This window comes from Camellia sinensis, chromosome 3 (genome assembly GCF_055761805.1).
Source record: "Camellia sinensis isolate YWXY chromosome 3, ASM5576180v1, whole genome shotgun sequence".
NCBI lineage: Eukaryota > Viridiplantae > Streptophyta > Magnoliopsida > Ericales > Theaceae > Camellia > Camellia sinensis.
Window position 1 is genome coordinate 16,379,279 of NC_138963.1, and position 22,961 is coordinate 16,402,239.

The following is a 22,961-nucleotide window of genomic DNA, read 5'->3' on the forward strand; positions in this document are numbered from 1 at the left end:
GCTTGCTAGCATTATACTCTCTTGCCCCCTTTGTCACCTTTTTCAATTTTCTTTTGCTCACTCTTTGCTGGCCATGGAAAAAAGTAGGTCAGCTTCCATAATCCATTCCCTACATTGTGTTCCTTACTTTTTTTTCTTCTTCTTCTTTGTTTGTTTTTAGAGGGGATTTCTTGTAGGACCAGTTGATTCGATATTTATGCTAATTTACATCACAGATTTGTTTTTGTGACCACTTCCCATGTCCCACATAATCAACAACGCCACTGACCATCTTTATCTTCGGATGATTTTGATTAAATTTGTTGAATTGTTGGTTATTAACTCATTTAAAATTTAAACCGTTAATCACAATTTCATTATATTTGTATATCCTCTCAAGTATAGTGTGTCATTCTCTTCTATTAACAGATGAACTATGAGTAATTATTTGGACGAATTGCTTTTCAGTAAAAGAAATAATTTCATTTTGATGATTATGCATGTTTTTTGTGTGTATAGTACAAATTTTTCTTGTGTGTTAGAGTTGCACCAATTTTTATTTATTTATTTATTTTATCTGTAATGTAATTCTTTTATGACTATCCCTCTTATTTGTAATTTCTCTTAAATATTCTATCTAATAGACAGTGAGATTGGACAATAAAAATCTCACATCTCATCTAAAAAAATTAAGATAAATTACACTTTCACCCTTATAGCTTGACTTAAATTTCACTTAAATTTCTATTATTTTAATTTGGACAACTTGATTCTTAGACTTTAAGTCAAATTTCAATTTGTTTATTCTGTCCAAATTTCTTTTATTATTTTTTTATGTGTCATTTTAGAAGGCTAAACAAGTATTCAAATTCGTTAATTTTGATCTTTAACTTAAATGAAATGATGAAATCAAAATCATAATAAAAGTTTAGGGACCAAATTAAAGTTTAAGTCAAATTCCAAGATTGGAAATGTAGTATATCCAAAAAGAATTATATTGCTAGAGTGAGAAATAACTCGATTTACTGATCACTAACTTATCTAAAAAATTAAGGTCTTATTTGGAATACATTATTTTAGCCTAAAAATTAAAAGTCACTATAAACTGTTATATTTTTTATACACTTTTTAATAAAAAAAAAAGTTTAAAAACTAATTAAAATAACTGAATTTCAAAATTATTTATGGTCAACAAATTCCACAATCTTTTCCAAAGATCCTAGGTAGAACATCTCTTGATGACATAGGATTCTAATTGGATGCTCCTCATCTAGTCTTAGAGGAACATGGTGAGTAGGGCAATGATCAATGTTTTTTTTTTTTTTTTTTTTTTTGAGGAAATGATCAATGGTTGGGTAGATGAGAACTGATTAATGGCAGTCGTTGGATCAAATCTCAGTGCAAAAAGCAGTGATAAGAAAAAGTGAGATTGTGTGTGGATCGACGTGGTCACAAAAACGAAAGGATGAAAAAGTGGGAAAAAAAGAGAGAGAGAGAAGATTGAGCACTGTTGGTTACAATCAAAAGGAAATCATAAAAACAAAAGCTAATTGGGAGGCAAAAAATAAAGGGTGCCATGAGGTCAAACCTAGGTATCAAAAATTAATTATATTTTAAAAAATAAAATAACAGATAAAGATCAAAATAAAGAAATGTTTAAAAAGATCATAATCTCTTTATCAGTGATATTGTTTGCATGGTTGCATTGCACGCATTAGTTTCACATATGTAATGAAATACAAGTAGAAAGAGGATTATACTAATGCTAGTTTAATGATTGTCAATACGAGGGAAATGTTAAAAAAAGTGTAAATTTCAAAGTATTTTTTATATATCTCAAAACATTAATATGTTTATGTACATTTTTTTTCATAAATTTTAATTTTATTTTTACTAAAATCTCACTTTAATTCGTCAACTTTCAATTGTAAAAAATCAACTCTTTTTACACTTTAAATTAAACTGTAATGTCACATTTTATTCCTTTAGCATTAATAAGGCTGTTAGAACTTGTTATGTGAGCGATATGTGCCCTCTCATTGTCTCATTAGCCCATTTACACTTTTAGTAAAATTTAAATTTTCATTAAAATCTCACTTTAGTACCTCTACTTTTAATTTTTGGCAACTGCATTAATTAATAGTTGGACAGAAGAGTGACATGGTAATTTGTTTAAGTGTAAAAGGTTAAGTGTCACAAAATTCAATCCAATTTTTTTTTTTTGGTCACAATTGAAAGTAAAAAAAAAAAAAAAAAAAACTAAATTATGGTTTTAATAAAAATATGAAAACATTAAGCGTAATTAACTAAAAAAATTAATATAGTTTTTGCACATCTACCAAAAGGACCTTTAGGCAAATTATTATTATTATTATTATGTAGATTTCATAATTCTTACTATTTCAAATAAAAAAATGGTCAATTAATTCAAAAAATGTCATTTGATTTGAATATTTTGCCTAAATTCGTGGTGAATAATTTTTTACTAATTTACTATAAGCCCCAAGCATCAATCTCATGCATATATCTTAGTTTTCGTAAGCATGCATTCACAAGATTTAAATGTTTTAGAAGATCCAAACAACTATTTCATATAGGAGAGAGAGGGGGAGAGGGAGAGAGAAAGAGAGAGAGAGAGAGAGAGAGAGAGAGAGAGAGAGAGAGAGATTGATGTGGTGGTGGTGGTGGTGGTTGAAATTGAATGAATGTGGACAGTAGTATTGACACAGGTAATGGTTACACACTCAATCACATGCCATTCTTTCAAATACATTCCAAAGAAAGAGTAGGTGTTGACACAGGTAATGGTTACACACTCAATCACATGCCATTCTTTCAAATACATTCTAAAGAAAGAGTAGGTGTTGGATCTGGGAGATGTTTGGTGTGCATAGTAGTAGAGCCCACGTTGTCTCATGTCATGTGTATTCTTTCTCTCTAGGTTTGGTGGTGTCTTCAATTCATTACATTTTGGAAGAGGCCGCATGGGTGTTCCATCCATTTATGTGTTACATCTTGATCTCCAATTATTAGACACTAATGCCATTTTATACCAAAAGATTTGAGTTTTAAGTGAGACAGATAGAGATAGAGTGTGTATGATTCATGTGATTAGTGGTTTGGACCAGTTCAGTTTACGTATCATCTTCACTTTGATTATTTAATTCGTTCATTTTATAAATTTGTGTAAAAAATTTAACAAATTGATTTATCAAAGTAGGCATCAAATTTAGTTCACAAACTCAAGAGTGGGAGAAAGACCAACCCTGATCAAGTCATAGATATTAATTTAATCAAAGTGAACAATATTATTCCAAAAATTGTTTAGCAACTGTCGGACAAGTGGGGAGTGGTGGGGTGAATTAGAAAAGTTTAGGTAGAGCTGGATCTAAGTGTTGGTTAGATAAGCGTTCTGTAATAAGAAGAGTAGCTATCTCTTTTTTTGCTACGATTGGAAATTTTGTATTTTACATATATTAAGATTTTCAAAATGAGTAATGTTAGAGATCTCAAAAGTTCTATAAAAAATGCTAGTCCTACGATTGGAAATTGTGAGTCCTACACCCATGTGAAACATGTGGTAGAATTTTGATAGAATTTTTGAAATTTTTGAAATTTTTATTTCAAAATAATGTAAAAATAAGTGTTTCGAATTATTGTTATTTGACTCAAACATGTTTAAGAAAGTTGAGATATTTCGAATTTTTTTGTTATACAAAGAAAGTATCACATCAACACTTTTTGTTATTAAAGGTTAAAATTTTGTTTACCTCAATATTTTTTTTTGGCTTGGATTCAGTATTGAATTTATAAATAAAACTATAAAATATGAACAATTAATTTAAAAAAAAAAAAAAAAACACTGATGAAGCAAAGAGTTTCAAACATTCTTGAACAATCCCACAACATTAGTTCAAAACGTAACACATAAACATGCCACATTGGGTTTTTTGTGTACATCTTCAAATAGGTGCTTTAATAGAAGATCTATCAACTCGATTGTCATAAAATACTCTTAAAAAAAAAAAAAAAAAGGTTCCTTGCAAAAGAAAAAAGTATAATTAAATTTCTATAATCAGTAACAACATAAAGATACTTTAACTGGTGACCTTAAAAATTAACTATACAATTTAAAATAACTGACAATAGTATTGGGAGAGAAAAGAAAACAAATAATTATTTAAGTTACGAGACAAAAGAAAATAAGAGAATATTATGATTTTTTTCATTTTTATTTAAAAGGACATAAATAAAAAGATAATGGCCATGTTTGGTATGGTTTTTAAAAACTTGTTTCATAATTTTTTTCTAAAAAATTAAAAATTAATTTGGTGAAAGAAATAAAAAATTTTAAAAATACTTATCATTTTTATATAATTTTATCTTTGGAAGGTCATAAATAATTTTTAAAATTAAATTTTTTTTTTATCAAATTAGTTTTTATTTTTCAAAAAGAAAAAATTGATTTTGATTTTAATTTTTTTTTCTCTGAAAAACAAACCAAACATTCCCTAACAATTTATCTTGTCTAGATAAGTTATATAAGAGCATCTGCATCAAATTTTTCACCAAAATTAAGTAAAAATTTAAATAAAAGTTTCATTTGATATCAAGTGTTTCAATGGAGATTGTCAAGCATCATCAGAACACCGGTTGGCTGAGCGGACTACTGGGTGGATGTCCGACTGGTCGACCGGCCAGTGTAAATTTTTCTTCCATTTTTGCCTTGAGGTGGTCAACCGAGGGGGTCAACCAAGCGAACAATTGGGCGGACGACCATGGAGTTGACCGGTCAGTATAATTTTTTCACAAATTTTTACCTTGAAAGGCACATTAGAGCTAAATATTTTGATAAGTAGTTTGGAGTTGAGGTGGTCATCCGAGGGACATTTGAGAGAATATCCGGTGGTGAAAATCAAACGACTATGAATAGTAATTTGATGAAAGACACATTAGAGCATCTCCAACGGTTCATCAAATTTTTCACTAAATCTGAGTAAAAAAAAGACAATTTGCTCAATCTGATACAGATTGCTCCAATGGTTGTCATCAAAGCAGGGGTGAACCGGTTGACTGGTTAGTGTATTTTTTTTTTTAACCTCTTTGAGCCTTTTGACCTGTTTGAACCAACCTATTTGCAAAGGAACTGGTCGACCGGTTAGTCTCCCCCAACGGTCACGCACAATAAATTGGTGAAATCTTCCCCCTGTTCTCATTTTGATAAATTTTTTGATGAATTCTCGTTTTGATACCAATTTGATGAAACCATTAGAGTTGCAAAAAGTGACTTTTTCACCAAATTTCAAATCTGATGCAAGGTTTGGTAAAGCGTTGGAGATGGTCTTAGTCTTCTGTTTGATAAAAGAAAAATGAAATTTTGGATTTGATACCTATTTGATGAACTTGTTGGAGCAAGAAAATAAGTCATTTTTCACCAAATTAAAATTTGATGATAGATTTGAGTAACCATTGAAGATGGTCTAAGATGGAAAAAAAATTGATATCACATTAAATTACCAAATTAGCCTTTTATCAATTTTAATTTTTTTTGTTTCTTCTATATCTAAAAAGATAGTTTTCATATTATAACATAACAATATTTAGTTGGTTTCTTTTCTCTTTAATCTATCAACTTTTGAAGATATTCAAAATATTTAACTCTATTTGTCTTCTCTTTACTTATCCAAACTAGTTTTTTTTTATCTGTACTATGCATAGATTGTGTCATAATTTTTTTAGATAAAAGAGTAATATAAATAATTACAAATGATATCAATTAAAAACTAAGAAATTGTCAAAGTATAGTAAAATAATCATACAACAAAATTATAAAAGTTCTTCCAAGTTTAAAAAATAAGAAACAAAGAAAAAAAAAGGAATTACAAAACTGTAAAAAAATAAAACCTATAAAAAATAGTTTAAATTACAATTTATATTCTTAGTTAAAAAGAAAAAGAAAAATTGATGAAGAATTTTACAAAACATAGGCAAATAATTTAAAATATTCAGTACCTATTAACATTCCAAAAAATAAAAAATTGCGAATGATTTTAAATAGACATCAAGAGTTTGCAAAATATTGTATTAGTAGGTTCCAAAGAATCTCCCTCTCTTGATATTACATATGTAAAGACTTAGACCAACATAAACTTAAAGAAGCTGTTCATCAAATTTATAAAGGAATTAAGTTTCATACTGCATGCAAATAGAAAATGTAAGTTAATTGTTATTACAATTCATAGGGTTTCATACAAGTAAAAAATCAGAACAACAATTTAATTTAATAGTGATACAAAATTATAATGATAAAAACACAACTTATTACACAATTTTAGTGTATTTTCAAATTTCTTTTTGTTTTCATTTTCAATAATTGGTTTTTTCATTCTTGATACAAAAAACGAGTGAAAGCTTAAAAACACTAATCAGCTTATTTGTTTGGATTTTTAAGATTCAATTTTCAAAAAATTAATTTTTTTTGTTTTTTGTATCTTTTTTTTTTTGTTTTCACTGAATTTTTTTAATATTCTAAGCAATTTTTAAAATTTTTAGATGCACCTAACATAAATACACATAAAAGTATAATATTTATGAAAAAAATCTTTAGAAAATTTATTAAATACTAAAAATATGGAAAAAAAATGAGAATTCAGTGCATTTTTCGTATTCTTGTGTATTTATTAATTTTTTAAAATATTTATTTTACAAATATTTACTTTTTAGATACATCTAAGTAAGATGCATCTAAAAAAGTAAAAAAAAAAAATGCTTAAAAATTTAAAAATATTCACTAAAAACGCAAAAATAAAAAACTCAATTTCTAAAAAATTGAAACCAATAATGTTTTGTTCCAATTTCATTTTATAATTCAATCTTTTTTTTTTTTTGGACTCTGAACATAGTTTAAAATTATTTGAAAAGTAAATAATATTTTGCTAAAATAGTTCAATAATAGACAATAATTTTTGAAATGATACTAAATGGATTCATTTTTTTTAATGTCCCTTTTTTTAACTCTTATTTAAAAATTTTAAGCTACCGTTGCACTATAAATTTTTATAAAATATTAAAATTTGATTTTGTATATATATAATGAGTACTCTATAAAATATAAGAAAAATACCATTAACAACTTGCAAAATAGATATAGAAGTGACCTTAGCTTTATTGTCTTGAATAATAGAAAATTTTATTAAAAATGAGTAAAACAACGAAATAATAATAACAATAATAATCAAGAACCTATAATATATATGCATAGAAAAAGAAAAAGAAAAAAAAGAAGAAGAAGGAGAGAAGACCAAATGACTAGTGTATTTTATTTATAAAGATCAAAATTATAAATAATAAGAAGAGGAGGTGATAATTATTTTAATAATGAAATTCTTTTATCTCCTACATACATTCTCATATATTTATATTCCACCAAATGAATAAGTACATATAAATGAAAGAGAAAGATCATAAATCAACACATTTATTAAACAAATTTAAAAGAAAATAAAAGTAAAACAAAATAAATAGAAAGACACATGATAAATTTTGAGTATGCCACATGATAAAATTGTAAATCTTTTTTAATAATAATAAATTTAAATAAAAAAAGGAAAAAAGAAACAGTAAAAAAAGAAAAGAAAGAGAGAGAAGCGGTGGAGGAGATGCACAAACAAAGCGAAGGGGAGGGTGTGCCAGAATAACGAGGGAACATGTCCGCCTTGATTAGCGGAACTGGGTTCGGTTGGGCTGTGTGTGTATGTGTGTGTGTGGAACGTTGTCGTTTCCTCAACGAAGGTGCTACTTGTCGTATTGTCTACCATTTCTTTTTGTTGCGACAAGTTTTAATATTCTTCACTTTTTAATGAACTACAAATATTTTTGATAAATTACTTCATACATTTTTTTTTGCTCATCATATAAAATTATATAAACAAAAGAAGCCTTGTTTATAAAAATTATTGTTAAGTTTTGTTCATTGATTTTTCTTAGCAAGTGTATTTAACAAAACATTGCATAATTATATATATCTCAACTAATAATTTTCTACAAAAACATAAAAAATTATTTTAAGTATGTTGACTAGTGTATTTTTTATTTTTTTTTATGATCGGGTATCTGGGTCAGTTTATGCTGATTAGCATACTTATACTGTGTTTAGACCAACCCTTTGGAATTATGTTGATTAGACCAACCCTTTGGAATTATGTTGATTAGCATACTTATTTTGGTAACGTTTACGTTTTCGATTTATATTTACAAAAATTTTATAAACTGATTTTTATTTATTTTTAAAAAAACATAAACTACAAACGCGTTTGGTAATTGACTAAATGTTTAAAAATATAAAAAAAGAGTCAGAAATGGCAAGTGACAGCGAAAAACAGTGGTGGAAAGTGGTAACGGTGGGTGGTGGGTAGCTGGTGGTGGTGGGTGGGTAGGTGACGGTAGCAGGTGGTAGCGAGTGGGTGGTGGTGGTGGTGGTGGTGGTGGTGGCGGGTGGTGGGTAGCTGGTGGGTGGGTGGGTGACGATGGCGAGTGGTGGGTGGTAGCGAGTGGGTGGTGGTGGTGGTGGTGGTGGCGGGTGGTGGTGGCAGGTGGGTGGCGGACGGTAGGTGGTGGTGGGTGGTAGCGGGTGGGTGGTGGTGGTGGCGGGTGGTGGTGGTGGGCGGGTGGGTGACGGTGGCGGGAGGTGGGTAGTGGGTGGTAGCGAGTGGGTTGTGATGGGTGGTGGTGGTGGTGGGTGGTGGTGTTAGGTGGGTGGTGGTGTTAGGTGGGTGGCGGGTAGTGGCCGGTGGGTGGTGATGGTGAGTGAGTGCGTGACGGTGGCGGGTGGTTGGTGGTGGGTGATAGCGAGTGGGTGGTGGTGGCGGTAGTGGCGGGTGGTGGTGGCAGGTGGGTGGCAGATGGCTGGTGGTGGTGGGTGATGGGGAGTGGGTGGTGGTGGTGGGTAGTGGTGGCAAGTGGGTGGTGGGTGATGGTGGTGGTGGGTGGTGGATGGTGGTGGTGGATGGGTGGCAGGTGGCTGGTGGTAGATGGTAGTGGCAAGTGGGTGGTGAGTGGTGGTGGCAAGTAGGTGGCGGGTAGTGGTGATGGGTGGTGGCGGTTGGATGGCAGGTAGGTGGTGGGTAGTGGTGGTGGCGAGGGGTGGATGGTGGTGGCGAGTGGGTGGTGGGTGGATGGTGAGTGGTGGTGGTGGCAGGTGGGTGGTGAGTGGTGGTGGCAGGTGGTTGTGAGGGGTGGGTGGTGGGTGGTGGTGGCGGAAGATGGTGGTGGAAAATGGTGGCGGGTGGTGGCTATTGCTGAGTGGTAAAAAAAAAAAAACTCAAAACTCAAAACGGAAACACATTTTTTGTATTTTCATTTTTTGGCCAAATTTATAAATTGAGATTACTGATTTATAAATCAAAAATTTTACCAAACAAGTTTTTATTTGAGTTTTTTTAATTTTTGTAAATATAAATAGAAAACTGAAAACGTAAGTATTACCAAAAGTAATAAAAATATTAAATTTAAAGATCCAAAGGCAGTCTTAATTAACAAAACTTTGAGGGTGTTTGGCTTCAATTTTCTAAATTCAGTTTTTTAGAAATTGAGTTTTATGTTTTTCGTTTTTGTTTTTGTTTTTAGTAAATATTTTTAAAATTTTAGGTAATTTTTTTACTTTTTTAGATGTATTTTACTTAGATTTTTTAAATAGTAAAATATTTGTGAAAAAATATTTTAAAAAATTAATAAATACAAAAAAATGTACTGAAGTTTTATATTTTTGGTATTTAGTGAATTTTTTAAAAAAAATTTCACAAATATTATATTTTTTAAGTATATTTATGTCAGGTGTGTTTAAAAATTAAAAAATTACCTAAAATATTAAAAAAATTCATTGAAAACAAAAAAATAAAATAAGTAATTTAAAAAGTATTTTTTAAAGTGGGTCCAGCTTGTCTCAAGTTGAGATTAAAGCTGGACCCGTCCAGTTCGGCCCATGGGGCCCATTTTGGGCCTTTTTTGATAATCCGAACCGTTCAATGTGTAGAACTCGTCGAGTACTATATGCTTTTAAAAAATCACTTTGATTGGATATCAATAGCTATGTGATCAAATCAGTTTTGTATAAAAAAATGAATGGTGAAACAATTAACGGTTGATAAAAAAATGTTTTGTTCACATAGCTATTGATATCTGATCAACGTGATTTTTTACAGATATATAGTACTCGACGAGTTCTACACATTGAACGGTTCGAATTATCAAAACAAGACTCGTGGTGGGCCTTTACAGATCCAACAATACGATTCAATCTGATCTTAAACTGGATCAAAACCACTGCCTCTTTTAAAAACCAAAATCAAACGGGTTTGCTTTTTTCATGGCATACATCTATTATTTTTTTGTTTTTTTTGTTTTTTTGAACACAGCATACATCTAATTCATAGATGCAAAAACAGCATTGAAATGATTACGACTCTTTTGGTGATAGGTTATTAGTTGCACTTTTCATTCAGTATTACAACAGTGGAATTGGGAGTAATTATTTAGTAATTTTGGAACATTATATCTTATTGAGTGAAAATTATCGTATGGGTCAAAAAAATATATGATTGTTTGACAATTCGATGACATATTGTATTTTGTCATTTTTTTTTGTTATTTTCTTAATTTTTAAAATTATATAATTATTTAAATTTTTATTAAAATTATCTAGATAATTACTTGTAATTGAGATTTTTAGTAATTGCCAAGTGTTTTAGAATTAGAAAAAGTGGACAAGTTTCGGCAGATTGTGTGGGAAAGATTTTGACCATCTGTTTGTCTCCCACCCCACCATTTCACATTTACGTTTCCAACAGTAGATTTCCATCCATCACTTTGACTAAACCTCAATTCTGGGGATTTTTTTAGTAAACCCCCAATTAATATTTTATTCCTAATGAATGAAATCATCATCAATTTATCAAAATCAATCACAATGGTGGGGAACTAAGTATAGATAGGACCACATCCTCAGACAGGAGGGTCCCAATTTATTTGTATTTTGGCACCAACCTACGTTAGTACTACCCATCCATGAATGAGCCCATCTTACTCTACCTACCTTGTTTATAACAAATGTTACCCCATTAAGTTCAATGTTGCTCTTCTACTTCTTGGTCCCCCCATCAAAGGAAAATTATATGAACACCACTACTAACGGCCTAACGGGTGGATAGGTATAAAAAAGACTGACATTTAAATGTTATATAAAACCTTAATAATGGCCTAATGGGTGGATGGGTACAGAGGAGACCAGCATGTAATTTGGCCAAAGTCTCAAATTAGGCTATGGTCAAATTAAGCAAAACTCTCTCTAATAGGCATGAGCAAAAGTCTTTGAAGCTTAGCAAAGCTAATCTTTGGCTTGTGCCCAAGTTAGCTTGAGGCATAACTTTGACCGACCTAGGGTTATTGGTTAGCCTTTGTCTTAAGTCGAGAGTTTGGAAAATAGATCGTATATGAGTGAGGTGAGACTGAGATGACTTGGGATAAGTCTAATTTTGCTCTAAAAAAACTCTATTTTGTTTTTAAGAGGGGAAACATTGGAAAAAAAAGAAAAGAAAAGGAGATTTGAACATGTAATCTCTTAATAAGACACATAAGTTCTAACTATTAACCTAACCCTAATAGTTGGCATCAATCGGTTTTTACATGCCTAGAGAAGATCACAACTAATGATTTTGGTGCATAAATTACTCTCTCTCCACAAGTAATTGGTGTCCCTAGCTACAAAGATTGAATTCTACTTCCAAGTCATGAGTTTCTCTCTACCAAACACACCTTTTCAATACCTGAGACTTACCATTTTAATACATTGCTTTTGTTGGGTTTGTGGTTGTCAAGTTTGTGTGCTAAGAAAATATTGATGACAAAGCAAAACCACTCTCAAATTGTAGAGGTGAGAAGTTAATCCATGCTTATAGGGTATGATGAGGTGGTGTTCTACAGAAATTATAAATTTAGATTTTAAACTCTAAAACAACTAACACATTAAAATTTAAAATCGTGTGATGATTTATAAATTGTAAAATTTAAATTTTGAACAGATTGCAATTCGAGACTTAAGCCCCGTTTGGTAGAGTTGTGAGAAAGTGATTTTAATTTATACCCTAATAGCTTATAGCTTATAACTGTGAATATAAGCTGATTTTTGACTTATAAATTAAGCTTCTCCTCTTCCACTCAAAAAATTAGTTGATTTTTGACTTACAAAAAGCTATAAGCTGTATTATTAAACTGAACCAAATACATCAAAATAATTTCAATTAAGTTAAAAGTTGAAATAAGTTAGAAATAAGCCCTACCAAACAGGGCCTTATTATGAAGAGATTGTCAAACCCAAAGTAAATTATTCTTCTATTTCAGTGTTGCTCTATGCAGTTTTTGATTAGTACAAAGTCAGTTTTAAAAGGCAAGAAAAAAAAAAGGGTCAAAGTTTTGGGCCTTCAATCTTGGGTTCTCCGTAGACATAAACCCAAAATTTAAAGAACAGCCTTTAGGCTGGGCTGGGCTGGGCAGACAGAGACCGGGCCTAAAAGTCAATTTAATGGGCATTTGTCTTTGTACATCTTTTTCTTCAGCCATGATAATGGTGAGGCCTTTATGAAATGTGATGTTTGAGTCCCCACTATTTGGGTTTCAAATATGAATTTAAAAAAATTTGAAGGGCTTCTGAAACCCACTAAGAGTATGATTTTGAAAATTTAAGTTACAGTAAATTACATTGACACCCCTTGAGGTTTATATTTATTACAGTTTTCCTTCATCTTTTGAAAATTACATCTCCTTTCCTAAGGTTTAAAGTTTCATTACAGATTGCTCCCTCAGTTAGTTGACTGTTAAGTCAATTAACAGATTTGCTTATGTCAGCAATTTAATTTTTATAAATACCAATTTTACCCTCACTGGATAAATTACATTGACACTCCTCACATTTTAGAAATTACAATTCCCTCCCCAAGGTTTAACATAGCATTACCAATTGCCCCAATTGCCCTCTCGGTTAGTATTAGTCGGAAAAAAAAATCATTGAAAAAAAAATTATTTGAAAAAAAATTTAATTGAAAATTTTTTTTGTTAGTCAAATTTTTAAATTTCTGTTTAAAAATCAACGAAAACTAATTTTTTGAATTTAGGTTTTTTCCTCAAATTTACAAACTGAGACAACCATTTATAAATAAAAAAAATTATCAAACAAGTTTTTATGACATTTTAAAATTTTTTTGTAAATATAAATTGAAAATTAAAAACGAAATGGTTACCAAACAGGCCTCAGATGGTAAAAATGTCGTAAAATTAACAAATAATTAAATAAGTTACCAACATAAGAAATGATTTATCAAAAGATTCTTAAGCTATGTATGGTTTGATTTTTAGAATTTTTTTAAAAAAAAAATAAAAATTAATTTGGTTAAGAAATAAAAAATAAAAAATAATTATCATTTTTATATAATTTTTATCTTTCGAGTGGTTAGAAGTAATTTTTCACAAATTAAATATATTTCTTCATATTTATTTTTATTAAATTAGTTTTTTTTTTTTAAATGTCAGAGGGGATCCGTATTAAATTGAAACCTCAGGGGTGTCAATGTGATTTACTCTTTAAAGTGTATGTAAATGTTAAAGGTAAATATGTCATTTTAACTTAAAAGTTAACACCGTCAAATAATTACACTGACAAGGAGGGTCAGCGTAATTTTCCAAATGTGAGGAGGGAATTGTAGTAAATATAAACCTCAGGGGGTGCTAGTATAATTTACCCTTTAAATTATTTACTAGCGGTCGAGGGTACACGTGATGCGTGTGCAAATTACAAAAAGTTATATTATGTTACATTTTTTTTAATAATATATATACTTATCATAAATATAATATAATGTATCGTAATATAACATTTGATTTTAATATATTTCATTAATAAAATATGTACATCATGATATATATATATATAAATATATATATATATATATATATATAAATCGTTCAAAATATTCAATATTTACTGATTTTCACAATATATATATATATATATCATGGACAAAATGTGGCAAAGCAGCCTGATTTTTTTTTAATATAATAATAATGAACAAAATTAAATTATAAAAATAAAAAATAAAAAATACTGAGATGTGGTTTTATATAAACAAATAAACAATCACTAAGATGTGCTTTCAAGTTCAAATTTTGGAAAGATTGGCCAAGAAGAGTGATATTACTTAATAGAATTTATAGTAAAAAAATAAATAAATAAACAAAAGTTTCTATAATTGAGAATACAATAAATTCAAGATTCTTAAACAACTAAAGAATTTATACCAAAGAAAATAAACAAAATAAACAAATTCAAACCTCTTAAACAATTATAGAATTTATTTATAAAAAAAACAGAATTTATAGCCAAAAATAAAAATAAAAATAATAAACAATCAATGAGAATATTTAAAACATAAACAAACCTATTAATTCTAGTTATTTTTTTAAAACAGATTTTATAGTTTAGAATAATAATGAACAGAATTAAACTATAAAAATGAATAAATAATGAATAAATAAACAATCACTAAGATGTGCTCTCAAGTTTAAATTTTGAAAAGATTGTCCAATAAGAGTGATATTACTTAACAATTACAAAATTTATAGTAAAAATAAATAACTAAACAAACAAAAACTTCTATGACCGAGAATAAAATAAATTCAAAATTCAAGACTCTTAAAGAGCCAAAGAATTTATACCAAAGAAATTTTATTATTTAAAAAAAAACAAATTCAAAACTCTTAAACAATTACAAAATTTATTCCCAAAAAAAAAACAAAAAAAATCAGAATTTATACCAAAAAAATAAAAATAATAAACAATCATTGAGAATATTTAAAACATAAACAAACCTATTAATTCTAGTTATTTTTTTAAAACAAAATTTATAGTTTAGATTGAACTTTTATATGATAAAAAAAAAAATGAAACAAATTTTTATAAAAATATGAGCCTAAAATTCGCATCATAATATATAGATGTTATATGATTTTTTAATTTATTGTTTTTCAGTCAACATAATCAACAAATTGAAAATTTGAATTTTTCATTTTTTCAAAAATTATAGAATTTATATACCAAAATATGAATTTTTCAGGATGTTTGCTTTTTTAATTTTCAAAATATGTTTAATTAAAATTTATAAACTTGCATACATTACTGTTCAGAAATTACCAAAAAGAAAAATATAATTTATACCCAAAAAAATTGAGAATATTTAAAACATAAACAAACCTATTAATTGTAGTTATTTTTTTAGAATAGAATTTATACCTAAAAAGATTAATAAGAAGGATAATTTATAGTTCAGATTGAAGAATATTTCAAACATAAACAAAACCCTATCATTCTATAAAAGTTTCAATGCCAAAAATAATAAATTGAAGACTCTTAAACACTTATAGAATTTATATGAAAAAAAAAAATAACTAAACAAAATTTTCAATCACTGAGAATATAAAAATTAATAATTTTTAGATCATTTACCTTCAAAGAGGAATAGTAATCTTGTTTGTTTGCCATAATTGTATATAACAATTTTGTTTTGTATTTTCTTTGAAAGAGAAAACCATTATAAAAGATAGAAAAAACTGAAAAATAAAGAGGAAGAAATCAAAAAGTTAATTTTTTTTAATTTTAATTTTAATTTTTATATCAAACTAATGGAGAGATTGTGAGATGGTTAGTTGATTATTGCTTGGGTGGGCAGACAACGTGGTGAGGAAATGGACAGTTTTTTTTTTTTTTTTTTTTTTTTTTTTTTTTTTCAAGTTGATTGTTGAGGAAACGTGGGTGTATTTTTATTTTTATTTTTTTTAAATCACTTAAATTCTACATGGCAGGAGTTTTAGGAGACCAAATCCAAGTTTCGCTTAATATAATAGTGTGGGGATATATTTTTTGAATGACAACGCGTGGTCAAGGCGGTATCGAAGTGCCAGCCGAGGTGCCAGCCGAGGTGCCATGTATCTTGGTCATGATGACGAGATGATCTCGGCTAGGCCGAGGTTATCTGTGGAGATACCGGAATCCGAGATGAACGGATAAAGATAAAACTCTTAGGGAGTTTATCTCTATCTATTTGAGAGTTCAGGATAAGCATTGAGTCAGAGTTCATTGAAGCTAGGCTTTTACATGGGTCAAGCCAGACTATAAAAGTAAGGCACCTTCGTGGGTCTAAGGTACGCTTTTTGTATTATGGCTTGTGAGTTAAGCACAATTGATTATATTTGAGAGATATTGATTACTGACTTGATCGTCGGAGTGCCTCCGGGTGAAAGAACCACCGCCGAAGTCTTTTCTTTCTGTGATAGGTCGTTCAGGCACAATCCATTCTGCTGATGTTCTCCAGCTTAGTACTTGTTTGGCAGTGTGATCAGAAAACAGCACACACAATTTGGTGCCGTCTGTGGGAAAGAAAGGAGTATAGATGGCCAACGACGGACATAAAGAGAAGATTGGAAACGACATCCCTACTAGAAGTGGTAAACACTTTGATCCCAATGCGGAGGAGAATAACTGCAACGAAGAAACACGGGATCAGAATCTCGGAGAGAAGGACGTTGGCCAAGAGGGCGACATACCAAAGAAGTCAGACTGAGGCGGGTATTATAACGAGGACGACCTCAAAGTATGGAAAGATAGATGTCTGCGGAGGGATGGCGAGATGAAGGGAATGACGAACAAATTGGCAGACCTGCAATCAGTCGTCAATTTTATGATGCAGAACAACGTCATGCAGCCACCGTTTCCATTACAAGATACGCCGATTCCAGCAGTCAAGAACAATGCCTAGAAAGGAGGGTAGAAAACAGTCCCCCAGCACACCAGGACCAAGGAACACTCTCACCGGCCTTCAAGGGAGGTCGGGCGAGGAGAGTCAATGAAGGGAGATTCTCGGAGGACGCATTGTACCAAGGAAGATGACCCCAAAGAACATCGGCATGTTCAAGGGAATGAACTTTGTTTCGACGCAACTAATGGAGAGAGGTCCAAAAGGACTCATAACGACACTGGAAGTAGCGCACCGAAGAGACTGAAATCCGTTGATAGCCGAGCTCCTGGACGGACCAAGAAGGATCTGAGGGATTACCTCCAGAGGAAACGACAAGATGCCGAGGTAACCTCACCGGTCAAGCCGAGAATGCCATTATCGGTAGAATTAGACAAGTTTGAGTCCCCGAAGAGGTTCCACATGTCGAGATTCCGGATATACGACAGGAAGTCTGACCCTAACTTTTCACGTCGGCTTGTACCTGAACTTAATGGCACTGTACACCGGGAACGAGCTGTTGCTTTGCAAAGTGTTTCCCTCATCCTTTGGGGAAATCGCATCAGACTAGTTTCATAAGTTGTCGAAAGGAACTGTGAAAAGCTGAGAAGGCCTGGCCGAGATGTTCGTGGCCAAATTTGTGACAAATAAACTACAGTCATTGAGGGTGGTCTCCCTGATGGATCTAAGAATTAGTGAGGATGAAAGCCTTAAGGCCTATGCCAAAAGGTATTATGAGGTGTTTAACCGAATACCAGGATGCAACCAAGAGGTGGCGGTCGTGTCTTTTAAGAGCGGCATGAAAGTTGATTGTTTGCTTAAAAAATCATTGGCAAAAACACTGCCAAAAAGTATGGAGGAATTAATGGTCAGAATAGAGAAATATGCCAGAGCCGAGGAGGATACACCAGAGACAAAGGCGTCAAAACAAGAGAAGCAAAACGGCTCGCCGAAACGAGGCTGAGGTAACACTGAATACAACAAGCAAGAGACAGGATTGAGGGCTGCACAAGCAGCAACAACCGTATTCCGAATTCTGGTTTACAAAGTCGTGGAAAGAATCCGGAATCAGCCCTATTATAGAGCACCAGAAAAGCTTCCTGGTGAATTTATGGAAAGAAGTCTGAGGAAACACTATGCCTACCACATTGAGTATGGGCACCTAACTCAAGGGTGAAGAGCCCTAAAGGCATATCTGGAAGACCTGGTAAGACAAGGTTATCTAAGGGACCTGGTAGATGAGACCAGGACAAGGGAAGAGCAAGTAAGACTACCTCAGGCACCAGCAGCACCACCTCAACCAGCACTACAGTTGCAAGCATGCGGACCTCGAGTGATCAATGTGATCCACTCAAAGGTCAATGAGAATGAGATACGTGGGGAAACTCAGAAAGTAAAACACCTGCAACATGTGTATCAGGTCCGGCAGAAGAGACCTAGGGCAGACGAGTGCCAGGGACTGGTGGTGTCCTTTATTGAAGACGACCTAGAGATGGTGCAACATTCACACAATGATGCCTTGGTAATATCCCTTCAGATTGGAGAGTGCCAGGTAAAATGAATTCTGATCGACCAGGGTAGCTCTTGTGACATCATGTATGTTAGGTGTTACAAGGAGCTTGACCTTCACCAAGATGATCTGGAACAATCCAATGGTCCAATGGTCGGGTTCAATGGAACACCGACGTGGCCCTTGAGGGCAGTAAGCTTGGAGGTGCAGGCTGGTACCAAGAAGGTAAAAACTGAGTTCACAATAATTGACACTCCTTCCCCTTACAATGCTATTCTGGGAAGGCCATGGCTACATGCAATGGCGGTTGTTCCCTCAACATTGCACCAGCTGTTGCGGTTTCCAACAGAGCATGGAATTGAAGAGGTCAGAGGGGATCAAGTACAGGCAAAAAATTACTCCATGGCAGCAATGAAATCCATCTGCAACATACGAGAAGCAGAAGCAGCAAAGATTGAGGATGAGGACATGGAAGTCCTTGAAGACGTTGGCAAAGAACCAGCTGAAAAAAGTGAGGAAGCCCTAACGAAGATCTTAGTCCAATAAAGGGATGAAGAGTGCTTCTTCCTTCTTGGCTCAGGACTGGCCAAGGAAGAGGAATTAGAAGCATTCTTGAGAGCAAACTTTGAGGTGTTTTCTTGGACATCGTACGAGATGCCTGGCATTGACCCCGAGGTCACTTGCCATAAACTGAATGTGGATAAGTCGGCTAAACCCGTCATCTAGCAAGCAAGGAGGCCGACGTTGAAACATGTTGAGGTAGTAGAAGAGGAAGTGGATAAACTTCTGGAGGCCAGAGTCATTCAAGAGGTAAACTACCCGACATGGTTATCAAACACGGTTGTTGTGAAGAAAAAGAATAGGAAGTAGAGGGTCTGCGTGGAGTTCACCAGCCTAAACAAGGCTTGTCCCAAAGACAGTTTTCCACTACCCAAGATTGACCAATTGGTAGATGCCACTTCAGGGTATGGAAGGATGAGCTTCCTGGACGCTTACAGGGAGTACCATCAGATAGCCATGTATCCCCCAGATGAGGAGAAGACTGCATTTATCACCCCCAAAAGGGCAGTATTGCTACAGAGTGGTGCCTTTTGGGTTGAAAAATGCAGGAGTAACTTACCAGAGGTTGGTGACTAAGATGTTCAGACATCTAATAGGCAAAACAATGGAGGTATACATCGATGACAAGGTCGTGAAGACCAAGGAACCTGAAGATCATCTGGCTGACCTGAAGACAGTCTTTGACATCCTAAGGACATTTCAGCTCCGACTCAATGCATTGAAGTGTGCATTTGAAGTTGGGTCAAGGAAATTCCTAGGATACTTGGTCACCAGAAAGGGCATTGAGGCAAGCCCTGATCAAATCAAGGCCATTCTGGAGTTAGAGAGCCTAACGTCGGCAAAACAAATGCAGATGCTGATTGGAAGGGCTGCAGCCTTAAACAGATTCATAAGCAAAAGTTCTGATAAATGCAAACTTTTCTTCAGTTTAGTAAAGAAAGCCACAGACTTCGTATGGACAGAGGAGTACGAAATCGCCTTGGCCGACTTGAAGAAATACTTGACCACAACTCCAATTCTCTCAAATCCAGTACTTGGAGAGGAGCTATTCTTATATTTGGCGGTCTCAGAGCATGCAGTAAGTGCGATGGTAGTCAGATAAGAAAAATGAGAACAAATGGCAGTTTACTACGTGATTAAAACCCTAGCAGATGCAGAGACCAGATATCTACCTTTGGAAAAGCTAACACTAGCTTTGGTAATGGCCTCCAAGAAACTGAATCATTATTTTCAAGCCCATAAGATTATGGTGTTAACTGAGCATCTTTTGAAGTCTCTGTTGCAACAAGGAGATCTGATAGGCAGGATAGTCAGATGGGTAGTGGTGTTGGGCCAATATGACCTGGAATTCAAACCCAGAATAGCAATCAAAGGCCAAGTTTTGGCCAACTTCGTGGCCGAGTTCACACTAGGCGCCATCATACATTGGGCTCCGTTGAGCCAAGGTATACGATGTCCAGGTGAACAAAGAGAAGCCCAGCTGGGGATAGCAGAACAGAGAAAAGAAGAAAAACTCAGGCCATGCAGTATTTACGTTGGCAACTCCTTTCGCCTATTTGTTGATGGAAGTTCAAATCGACAAGGAGCGGGGGCAGGAGTAGTACTAGTATCACCGGATGGGCAGATGCTGGAACAATCCATTCATTTAGGGTTTAAGGCCTCAAACAACGAAGTAGAGTATGAAGCACTGATCGCAGGATTAAAGTTAGCAGCAGTAATGGAAGCAGACGAGGTAATGGTCTTTTGTGACTCCCAACTTATCGATTTGACAATAGCCATGCTGATACCTTGGCCAACCTGGCTAGTGCAATGAAACTAGGAGAGTCAAGGACAATAATGGTTGACTACTTGTCAGATCCAAGTGTAGAACCACTGAACACAAAGCATGAAGCAATGTGTGTGGAGATGGGATCGAGCTGGATGGATGCAATAATAGTATTCCTTAAAAGGGAAAACTGCCAGATGATCATAAAGAAGCACACAAGATCAGACTGGTGTCAGCAAGATTCAGTCTGACAGCAGAAGGGCATCTCTACAGAAGATCTTTTACTAAACCCTTTTTGAGGTGTGTTTATCCTTCACAAGTTGAAGACTTTTTGTATAAGATATATGAAGGAGTATGTGGAAGCCACACAGGGGGCAGGTCACTTTCTCATAGAGCCATTACTCAAGGATACTGGTGGCCCTATATGCAGAAGGCTGCTGAAGCTTATGTCAGAAAGTGTGAGAAGTGTCAGAGGTTTGCACCTTTGATACACCAACCAGCAGCAGATTTAAACCCAGTATCTAGCCCCTGGCCATTTGCCCAATAGGGCATGGATCTTGTTAGACAGCTGCCTCAGGCAACTGGACAAAGGAAGTTCCTGCTAGTGGCAACAAATTACTTTACTAAGTGCGTTGAAGCTGAACTCCTCGCAAAGATTCGGGACATTGACGTAAAAAGCTTCATATGGAAGAACATCATCACCAGGTTTGGGATCTCAAGGGCAATAATAACAGACAATGGTACGCAGTTTGACAGTAAGCTAATCAAAAGCTTCTGTGCAAAGTACAAGATCAAGAACTACTATTCCACTCCAAGCTTCCCTCAAAGCAATGGACAGACAGAAACATCCAACAAAACTATATTGGATGGAATTTAGAAGAGGCTAGAAGCAGCAAAGGGAAAGTGGGTGGATGAGTTGCCCAGTGTACTCTGGCCATATCGAACTACGCTGAGAAGATCAACTGGAGAATACTCATTTGCCATGACTTATGGAACAAAGGCAGTAATCCCATTGGAGGTTGGCATTCTAGGGGTCAGAACCCAGGGAGTGGAAAATGGGACTAATGATGCATTTTTAGCCTGAGATCTAGATCTATTAGAAGAAAGAAGGGAGAATGCAGCAATTCAGCTGGGGCATACCAGCAGCAGCTTGCCAAGGCTTACAACAAAAAGGTCAACCCATGAGAGTTTCAAGTTACGGACCTCGTCCTGAGAAAGGTCGTCAGCAACAAGAAGGATGCCAGAGAGGGCAAGCTTCGCCTAAATTGGGAAGGACCTTATAGAATCATCTCGGTCCTAGGCAATGGGGCATATCGGCTTGAAGACAGTGAAGGCAAAGAGTTGCCAAGACCTTAGAATACTTGCAACCTGAAGTTTTTCTATCATTGAGATTTCCTTTTGTTTTTAAGTTTTTCTGTTATTAGTCGAATAATTAATAAAATTTTAGCTCGAGTTTTTTCAAACTTGTGTAAAAGGATTGACCAATCACTTAGCAATGTTTCTGATTGAAACATGACGAATAACTTAGACTTATTATATGGCAGAGTTGAATTATACTTGCATATAATAGAGTTGAACTAAGTTAGTGATGTTTCTGATTGAAACATGACGAATAACTTAGACTTATTATATAGCAGAGTTGAATCATACTTGCATATAATAGAGTTGAACTAAGTTGGTGATGTTTCTGATTGAAACATGACGAATAATTTAGACTTATTATATGACAAAGTTGAATTATACTTGCATATAATATAGTTTAACTATGTTGGCGATGTTTCTAATTGAAACATGACGAATAACGTAGACTTATTATATGACAAAGTTGAATTATACTTGCATATAATATAGTTGAACTAAGTTGGCGATGTTTCTGATTGAAACATGACGAATAACGTAGACTTATTATATGGCAGAGTTGAATGATACTTGCATATAATAGAGTTGAACTAAGTTGGCGATGTTTCTAATTGAAACATGACGAATAACTTAGACTTATTATATGGCAGAGTTGAATCATACTTGCATATAATAGAGTTGAACTAAGTTGGCGATATTTCTGATTGAAACATGATGAATAACTTAGACTTATTATATGAGAGAGTTGAATTATACTTGCATATAATAGAGCTGAACTAAGTTGGCGATATTTTTGATTGAAACATGAAGAATAACTTAGACTTATTATGTGGCTGAGTTGAATTATACTTGTATATAATCACGTTGAACTAAGTTGAATTAACCTAGATTTGCTGTGTCGACAGAATGAAAACTTTGAATGACACTAAATACATATCAGTTAGATTAAAAGAGA